The sequence below is a fragment of the Lactuca saligna genome, chromosome 3, assembly GCF_052625555.1.
Source record: "Lactuca saligna cultivar CGN05327 chromosome 3, ASM5262555v1, whole genome shotgun sequence".
Taxonomy (NCBI): domain Eukaryota; kingdom Viridiplantae; phylum Streptophyta; class Magnoliopsida; order Asterales; family Asteraceae; genus Lactuca; species Lactuca saligna.
Window position 1 is genome coordinate 157041795 of NC_136419.1, and position 11161 is coordinate 157052955.

The following is an 11161-nucleotide window of genomic DNA, read 5'->3' on the forward strand; positions in this document are numbered from 1 at the left end:
TATGATTACGACATTCCTTTTCACAATTTGAATTTTGAGAACATAGCTAATAAAACATTATGCGTCGTGTCCCATACGCTTCGGGTATAGGATCGATTGCAAATGCTTTAATATTTGACCATTCTAAAATTTTCCAAATGTTTAGCGCATTTAGAGGGAAAAGGGACTAGAATCGGTTTTGACTAAAATAATTAAACAACTATCAAAGGACAATCCAAAGTTCGATGAGGATTGGTTGCTTGTGAGTAGTTGGAAGCATGGTATTGAATGGACCATATCAACATTATTATGAATAGACAAGGTTCTATTAAGAATGAGTTGTCAAATGGAAAATATGGAAGCGTGTCCATATTAGGAATTGAATATTGAAAATCTATGTCTAGATTAGAAACTTTTATGCAAAAGGATGTTCAAAGAATGTACTTTGAGTGAGAGACATCATATCTAAGGAATTGTCTTGTAACAATATCCGATAGAAGATTTTGTAATTTCATTTGCAATAGTCTTTGTGACTTTGGTGTAGTGATATTACGAAAGGATCATTGCATAAAATGTTAAAATCTAACATATTCTATAAGTAGCAAGAATTTGATATTCTTTCACTTATGAAAAGGATTTGGATTTGTGAAATGAGAATGATTTGAAATTTGTCCAATTGGTCTATTTCACAAAGTAAGAACCATAGGTGAACATTGTGTGCATGCTAGGAGCATGGAATAAATGTTGTAATTCAAGTAAGAAGTTGATTACCCGAAACGACAAATAATGAGTAATCGATATGGTGATAAATAAAAGGAGTTTTATTTATACTCAAAGGGTTGAGGCCATATGGGATTAGTATTATTCTTGTGTTTCACTTTGCATGTTTTGACTTCCAAAATAATTGACTTTATTAAGAATAAACGAATTATTCAAACGGGCCACAGTTGCTCATATGTTGGAAGTAGATATGAATGAAGACTGTCGTGAATTGGTGTGTGGATTGTGTAAAAGAGAATTAGACATAAGCAAATGTTTGCTGCAACATTCATGAGTGCTTATGAATATGAATTTGAGCATTGGATTAAACCCACTCTCACTTGGATCACTCCATGAATTGTATCACGAGTGATTGGTGAGACGATAACATCTTATATTCTTGAAACCGAGATGTGTGAGTTGTATCTTGCTAATCAGTTGCACATTGATAATATGTAAACGCACTAGTAACTTGGTGTTATAAGACATATTGTTGTGTGTGATTTGGTTAGTAAGTGCAAGCAAGCATTGTATCAAAGTTTATCCGTTCCTTTTATCCAAAGAAGGATAAAAGCGATATCTTTTGGGCCCCTCGATGATTTAGTGATGACAAACGTAAATGCTCGGCCGGGCTAGGGCTAATTTGATTTGTTCAATTAGTTTGTCGTCATAAATCAGAAATCGAGAAGTAGTACAAAGATAATGATTAGAAATCATATCTCATATGATATCTAGAATGGAGGAATATATGATCCCTTATCTATGGACATGCGTATCTGATAGGATCAGAGGTGACAGCGTCTTTGGAAAGCTATGATTGCAGATCAGGGTGTGAAGTCATACGCAGAATAGTTATTAGACTTATCCAAGTGGGAGACTGTTGGATTAGTGTATAAGTCCATAACTATTTTGGTATGTACTTGACCCGATGGTGCATGGTCCTTTTGGGTTTCCTTCACCAGATCAACTTGGTTGGAGAAATAAATAGAGAGAGGTTATTATGATTTATTAATATGTTATAAGAATAATATATTAAAGGAGAAATCATATTTGTTAAATATTGGTCAATAATTAATTAGGAATTAATTTTGTGATCAAGTGTAATTAATTAAACTAGAGGGGCTGATTTGTAATTATGTGATAGTTACAAAATAAGGTAAGGATTATCTTAAATATAGGGTGAACGAATTTAAGGAGATAATGCCTTAGAATTCGACTAGGATAAGGGTTTCTAAGACTTATCTTATGGTTACTTGGTGGGCAAGCAACTAGATAAGGATAAGGATTAAAACCCTAATCTTTACACCTATATAAACCCCCTAAGGCTCATGAATTCGTGTAAGCCTTCCCAAGAAGTCATAAGGACGAATTCCTACCTCTCTCCTCTCTCTTCATACCTTCTCCATTTGCTCTTGGTGTTTGTAAGCCATTAGAGGAGTGACACTTGTGACTCTAAGCCTTCCAAAGTCAATTCAAGGAGGAATTGGGATTGTTATTGCTACATAACAATCAAGGTAACATCTTAAACCTAATTATATGTTAATATCGATTTCCATATGCTAGAATTAGGGTTTATAGTCTTGGATTCAAAGCATGTACAATAGAGAAACCTAGATCCAAGCATTAGGGTTTGTATGAGCACATAGGATGTCTTATGACCAAAACCCATCAATTTGATCCTCCCAGTTGAAACTTTGTGCCACCATTGCCAAGTTAGTTCTTTGATTGTTGGCTGCAGCTCCTCTATTGTTCCCTACAGGCACCAACATCCTATCACGATTATTCCTGGTATATGGCTTGGGGTATTCACAAGCAAAATGACTTGGCTCATGACAGCTGAATCATCGGAGCTTGCTCTTGTTGAACCCCACCTTCTTCTCCACATTCATTCCCCAATTGTTCTTCCCTGTGTACTAAGTGAACTTATTTTCCCTGAACATAGCTATAGCTATTTACCACTTGATGACCATATCTTCCACGTCCTCAGGATGAATCTGATACAGTTCTCCAACCATGATTGGAGCGGCCAAATCTCCTGCTTGGAGAGTGTCGTAAAATATCACAAACCCATCCATTAAAGCCATGTTCTCTTCATCTTCTTTTAGAATTATTGAAGTTTGAACTATGGTTGTGGTTTTAAAACTTAAGCTAGAAGAACTTGAGGGTGTCGGATGTTGATGAGGCACCATAGGATAAGCATAATAAGTTTATTGAGATGAGAAGGCATTATTTTATGAGATTCCTAGATTGGCTGTAGAGTAGGAATTCACATGGTTGATTTCACATTGATTGTCATCTATTTCACCAGGGTAAGGTTGCTCAAATCTCTAGTCTTCTTGATCACTGCCACATTCATGTCCCAACTACGTGGAAGAGAATTCAATAGCTTCTTGTTAATATTTAAGTGTGATAGATCGATTCTAGCTATACTCATCTCAGTAGTGAGAGTAATAAACCTTTGCAATTGAACTTCAAGAGACTCCCCTAGAACATGATTAAACAAGTTGAACCTCTGTCGTAGTTGGTCTTGTCTGCTCTGCCTCATGTCCACATTTCCCTCATAAACCTTAATCAAGACTTCCCATAAATGCTTTGCAAACATGTATTCCCTAAAGCCTTGCGCAATTTCAGGAGATAAGGACAAGTTAAGAGTGGCAAAAGCTCTGTCATGTCCTTCAATCTTTTCAAAGTCCTCATCTGTGTAGTTCTGTAAGTTTTTATCGACAACAGTTGTAGATTCATCATCCAAAGTTGTTGTAATCCTAAGTGGACCTCTGAGAATGTTCCTCCATATCTTGGCATCCTTCATTTTATTGTACATCTCAATTCGAAATTTCCATTCTGGAAATCCATCAGCAGACAAAACTCGAGGAATACGACTGGCAATCCTCATCATAGAGTTAAATCTCTGATGCATTGAATTTTTATACTAAGACTCTATTTTAAATTAGCAAAACCGAGAACACGCAAAACTCAAAGTTTAACCGAAAACTAGGAATGTCAACAAATAAGTTGACCGAAAAATCCAAGAATCGTTGACCGAGAACAGATGATTTCGGTCGAGAACGAAAACCAAAAAGGGCTTATTTCTTATATAGGTTTTGGTCAAAGCGTTGACCGAAAACTCAAACTTTGACTAAATAACCACCAAAAACCCTTTAGGATGTTGGAAGCGAAAACCTTCATTTGTTATTAAGAAGATACTAAAATCCCTTAAATTTCGTGACTTAAAGGATAACAATCTAAATCTAATCCTGATATTTCAGATGAAGATCACGAAGAACACGATGAATGTCAAGAATTCCAAGAACTTCTAATCGATGAACAACCAAAATTTTATCAGTCTAATCAATTTTTTAATTAAACTAGTACTCCCAAAACAACAAAAAATGATTATAAAGTCCATGAATGCGATTGATACCCATCAAAGCTCTGATACCATTTGTAAGTCCCAAAATATGGATCTTATACCATATGAATTAATCTATTTAGTGAATGCAGAATGTAAACCAAATAAAGATTCAAGAACACTCGAAAATATCAACTGCGCACGATTATAGTGACTAAATCGTCGGGTACAATTGATAACACTCTTCACAGTCAAATATTACAATGAATGAACAACTGGGACCTAAACAGCTGAAAAGTAATATATATATATATATATATATATATATATATATATACACACACACACACACACGTACACCAAGTACAAGATCTTGTCACGGCCCAAACCTATTAACATCAGCTATTAACACAAATACATCTAATCCCAAATACATTAATAAATATAATCCCAACGTAAAGAACCATTTAAATATGACCCAACATCAGCTATATATATTTAGACACAAAATCATTATCAAAATCATTTGATAAACTATGACTTGATGTGTGTTTATAAATAAAATGCAAAGCATGTTATGCTTGTCCTAACTCAATGCAATTGTGACAACCGATAAACGGCCTCTGTCAATTAACTATGGAAACTAGTAAATAGTTCTATTAAAAACTATGCTAACCAAAATATGGCTCTTGAATAACAACGCTGACCGATATATGGTTCCATGAATACGGCCGAAAATGGGCTAGCCACATAAGTGAGTCAAAATGTTTACCTTTATCGGATAACTAATTATTTAGGCAAGGTCTCATAAGTAGTCACCATGCAGACACCTAAGTCTAGCCAACACGTTATCATAACTATTCAATTTGCTCATTTGATTCATGGTCACCATTATTCTTTTACTGACTTAATCACACATAAATGATTGATGATATGGTTATGCACTTTAAATAATAACAATGCATACTAAAATACTCAATCATAATATAACTATAAATACAATTCATTAATGCTTTTAAATATTTCATATAACTAATCATAGCTAGTTAATCATTGCTTATAATAGAGCTACTTTGTTCGAAAACATTTTCCTTTCAAAATCATTAACCGACTCTTTATAAAAATGTTTTGTTACTTGTTAGCTTGGATTTGTTACCTTTTCAACAAAAAATCATTTTCAAAATTTTCAAATAAAACTTTACTAATATGCTATGTACCCTAGAGGGAAAATCCGCATGCACTCACCTGGCCAGTTAGTGAAGACTAACTTCCGATATTGCTTCTAGCCTCACATTATCCCTTAGTTTAAACATTGGTACAACCTATCTTGACAAATACTTAGTTGATCAGAACTTGTCTCGATACACATATAAGCTTATTTCTTTATATATATTATAGTGATTAGAACACAAATGGGTAATGATTTGTTTCTAAAGCACCAAGCTTCTCAAAATCCATACCAAAAGACTTAACTTTGTAAGCCAACAATCCGATCTGACGATTCGACAATCTTATAAACTAAGGTTTACAACACTCGTTATCCAATCGAGAGTTCCATCATGGAAATTCTTTATATATTTCATTGTCGGTAAGATCATAACAACACCGTGTTAAGATCTCAAATACTAAATCGGGTTTATCAACCCTTCACACCTCAATATTTACAAAAATAAAATTACATATTGATAATCAAAAGGATATCTTAGCCCTACAATAGTCTTAACCTTTTCTACACAGCCTCACAACCTTTGTCTCTAAGCCATAATCGTTGCTCACCGACTCTGAACTCAACCTCTATATTCTGATGTTAAAATGTCATTTCAAAAGCTAAACGACATTATTTAATAGCTCATAAAACTCGACGGACCAGACGTGTCACACCCCGAAAACCGAAGGCGGAAACATTTCTGGGGCGGACTCCACATTGAGTATCAAGTCCAATATACATAATAATAGTAGTAAACACAACACATTACATTACATATGAGTAATTACATTTGTCTGAAAGCAAAGTGTTACAAGTGCTATACATATGTATATATATGAACAAAAGTAATGACGAGTCTTCTGCGTACTCCGTCTTCGCCAAAAGGATCGCTGGGTACCTGTCAAATATGGACCTGAGAATACAAGCAGTTTGAAAATCAGCATAAAGCTGGTGAGTTCATAAGATATTTGTTTTCTAAAAATGTACAAGTTCCCTTTGGTTTTCCGAAAAAGTTTGTTATCTAAGAAAAACCCATATTTTCTTATATGTAAAGTTTGATTAACTGTTTTATTACCCGAATCTGGTTATGCACAATTGTTATCCCACGAAAATCCTATATTTTCCTAAAAGTAAGTTTAGTTATTGAATCCCAATGTAATGTTTGATTACCTTTCATACTTGTTGCATTAGCTAGGTATTCTGATATCCTAATTGTGTTACACTTGAATTTACCTAGACGCGTGCCTTCGTATTCGTATTTCTATTCTTAATCATATTCATATTCGTATTTTATATTTTTATTCGTATTCATATTTATATTTGAATTCCTATTCGTATTCGTATTCATATTCGTAGTCGTATTCCTAATCCTATTCGTATTCGCATTCGTATTCACATTCTTATTCGTATTCCTAGTCCTATTCCTAAACCTATTCGTATTCGTATTCATATTCGTATTCGCATTCGTATTCGTATTCGTATTCCTATTCCTATTCCTAATCCTATTCATATTCGTATTCATATTCGCATTCGTATTCGTATTCCTAGTCCTATTCCTAATCCTATTCGTATTCATATTCGTATTCGCATTCGTATTCGCATTCATATTCGTATTATTACCTTCGCATTATTACTTTAGTACTCCTATTCGTTCTATTCCTAGTTATACTTTCGTATTCGTTCAGTTCCTAATTGTACTTTCGAATTCGTATTTGTATTAGTTCTAATTCATGATTAGTATGAATTATTTGTAGATTATGAAATATAAGTTAGATTGTAACACTTTATCAAGAAATTTATGATTAGTCTGAAAGCTAACTTCGTAATTCGAATTATTTGATTAACACAGTTTTCAATAAGTTTGAGTACAAGATTTCCTTGTACTTGTGCTTGTATTCCCCCTGAAAACATTTGAAAAACATTTGAAAAAAGGGTAGGGGTATGAACTCACCGGTCGAGAAGCGTGTTGGATTGGATGCTAAGTGTCGGTTCGGGGTTTGAGAACGCGTGAGGTTCCTATGTAATATGAAATGAAATACAAATGTACCTAATTAGACTTTAATCACTAATTAGACATGATTATACACTCCAAGACGCGAAAACACTTCAAATCAAGTGTTTGGAGTGACCTGTGTGACATCTAAGGACGTATAGGGCTTGGATAATGTATTTACTCTTCAAGAATAAACTCCTTATGGAGTTTTTGGCCCTAAGACCAACTCCACATGAGTTCACGGTCGTGAACTCATGGGTGAGGGGTTTTATGGTGCAAAATGGTCAAATATCACTTGGGGAAATTAGCTAGGATCAAATATAGGGCATAGGAATGGATTAAACTCACTTAAGGACGATTTCATGGAGTTTACGCCAGTAAACTAGGTGTTTACGGCCGTAAGCTCCCCATACCCATTCCTTATGTGTTTTGGTGGTGTTAGGACAATGATATGTGATTTAAACTCATTTTACAAGCCTTGGATGGAATTTAGGGTATCATTTGATTATGTTATAGGAGTTTACGGCCCAGGAACCCATCCTTGGGGGGTTTACAGCTGTGAACTCCTAAAGGAGTGGTTTTCTTTAAGTTTAAGGCCTCTAACTCATTTGTGGTTGCTTCTAGACTTTATTCCAAGGCTATTGGTGTGTTTAAATGGCAATTTAACTCTTACAAATGAGTTTACTCCCCATCATAATGATTTTACGGCCCAAGTGTGTTCTTGGGCAGTAAACTCATGTTTACTCCCCAAAATTTAAGTTCAAGGTGTTCTAACTCCATTTTGGTAAGCCCCTAAGTCATATCTAAGCTCCTAATGTGGTTTGGAAGGGTTTTTGGGCTGCAAAACCCATTTTATGTGAGTTCACGGCCTAGGGATTTTCTAGGGCTGTAAACTCGTGAATATGGTCCTATTTCAAAGATTAACCACAAATTTGAAGGCTAAAGAAGTTATACTATGAGCTAGGATGGTTACCTTGAAGATTTGGGGCTTGAATTCAATGATTTTTGGACTTAAAGTGTGGATTTGAGAAGAAATGTTAGAGAGACATTGAAAAGGCTTCAAATGAAGCTTAAACCACTTTATATATGTTTCGGGGTTGGGACACGGTGGAATTCTACCCGATACCGACGTTAAACGGGGATTTTGGTCGCACCCGATTAAGTTGTCGTAACCTGGCGGGACAAATTCTAAAATTTATCAAATTATCATATTGGGGTGTTTTCTTGAGTTTCTAATGGGTTTGGACACTAAGTAAGTCATAATAGAAGTCTCGAAATAAATGACTTCGTTTTTAAAGATGTAGACGAAAATGATTTGAAAAAGACAAATTTTATAGACGGAGACGGGTTTCGGTGATGGTACGAACTTCGGGTTGTCATATTATCCCCCCATTAGAGGGAATTTCGTCCCGAAATTCAAACTTTAGTTACAATGTATGGATTTGAAAAGAAATACGGATACTTCTACTTTGTTGGATTTTTGCGCTCTCAAGCGAATTCGAGTTCTAGTGTGGCTTTCCGGTGAATCTTCACTGTTGGAATATGACTTTGTTTCATACGTTAGTCTCTCGATCTAGGATTTCGATTGGTTCTACCATAACATTCAAACTTTCGTTGATTTTGGTCTCATCAAATGGATTACTAGGGTTTCATTGGGTAGATACTTCTTAAGGACAGAGACGTGGGATACCGGATGGATGCTGCTATGTCCTGATGGTAGTCGGAGTTTGTAGGCTACGGAATCAATCCTAATGAGGATTTCAAAAAGTTCTATGTTCCCTGGGATACGCGTTTCAAAATGTAACACGCCTTCTTTCTCATTGTTGGCTACCTTGATGGTGGGCGTTTCGGTTACTAACTGAGGACTATGTTTATGAAGAGGTTCGAATGAATAGCTAACAGTTTATCTTTTAGGACTAGAATTGAAAAGGATTGCAAGTAGAATGGTTGTCGAGGAGGAGTATACCTGAGGCAACAGTGGGATCGGCGGTTGTCTCACCTTGTCCTATAGCTAGGACTCTTCCAGTGTTGCCAGTTGTTGCTGCATTGGGGCAGTTTCTCTTATAATGCCCAACTTTACCGCAACCATAACAAGCCTAACTGATGCCCGCTCCGGAAGCTTGATTTGTTGGTGTTCTGCAACTTCGTCCAAGGTGACCCTCTTGGCCACATTTTTTTCAAAATTTCACACGACAGGGACTAGGGATGCGGTGGTGGTAACTGCACTGGTTACACCACGGGAGAATACCGGCATATCCGATGATAGGTGCTTGGGCTGAGGAACCGATGACAGATACAACAGCAGTGGTAGTGGCAGTGTGGACTGCCACCATCTGTTGTTTCTTCGAGAACTACTGTGAAGGTTGACACTTATCCCTTATCTCCCAAAATTTTCTCTTCTCACCACTTCTCTATATCGGCTCAGAAGTGGTGGCTGCTCCCTCTATGCTCTCACTATGGTCGATCAGGATTTGTGCTAGGCATTTGGCGCTGTCGTATGTATCCAGCTTCGCAGCCAAAACGTTCCCTTTGGTTGGCTGGGTCAACCCCCAGATAAACCTCTCAATCTTCTTACTTTCTGGGGTTACCAACCCTGGACAAAGAAGCGCCAAGTCGTCAAACCTTGAAGTGTAAGCGGCGATATCGGAACCTTTCATCTTCAGGTTCCAGAGTTCATGCTCCAGCTTCTGAATTTCACTCCGAGGGCAATACAACGCACGCAGAAGTTCCTTCATAACTTCCCAACCCATAGCATTGACTACATGTAGATTTAGGGATTTGACTCAGCCATTCCACAAAGTCAGAGCTTTATCGGTGAGAATGCAGGCGGCAAATTTCACCTTGCCGGATTCTGAACAAGCACAAATCTCGATGATAGATTTGATTTTCTCTAACCACCTAGTTAGAGCAATGACACCTCCTGTGCCATCGAAGAACGTATGTTTCGCACTCATGAAATCTTTATAAGAACCCTCTTTTCAGTGTCTCTGGCTATCATCTAGGTTTTAGGGCTGGGGACCACCTCCTGAACTACCAGGGTTCATTTGTGACATGGCGGCTGTCACTGCAGCAGTAATGGCTGCCTGAAGTGTTACCAGATCGATTTGAGGAGAAAGTGGGGGTGGAGTGTTGCTGTTGTTATTCTTTGAACTGGATCTCTTTCTTGGATGCATCTTGATCTATAAAGATCAGGAAAGAGAGTATGGAAAGTCCTCCGAATTGAATCAAGAGATATGAAACAAGGGATATCTCTTTATGACAGACATAGAATTCTATTAAGCGATAAACTAGGAATGAATTATCAAAACAGATAAATTATCGCTAAAGGAATGATTGAGGAACAACGCTGGGATAAGGAGTTCTATAACGGATTTGGCTCGAGAAATACTCCCATAGTATTTCTTGTCTCGCTGCAACGAAGGCTCATTGTTTGGGTATTGGGTAAGTTTTAGGCGTGCCGCACACCACAGTCACTCCCAAGCACATGTTTGTCGTGTCTCGAATGAATATAGTTGGCTAGGCTATATTGATCCTAGACACGACTACATAACTGCCCAGGTTTAACCGCAACGTACAACACCCATTTACTTATGTTTTGTTCTACTTGTAGTTAAGGATTTCGACGGTTAGGTATACATGTATACTTTTGAAAATACTTATATTTGAGATATACTTTTAGTTTAGAGCACATAGGCCCCTTAGTGTTTATATTCTTATACCATGTAAGGTTTGGTATACTAGTTCACTATAAACAAGGGCTCTGATACCAATCTGTCACACCCCAAAAACCGAAGGCGGAAACATTTCCGGGGTGGACTCCACGTTGAGTATCAAGTCCAATGTACATAGTAATCATAGTAAACACAAAACATTA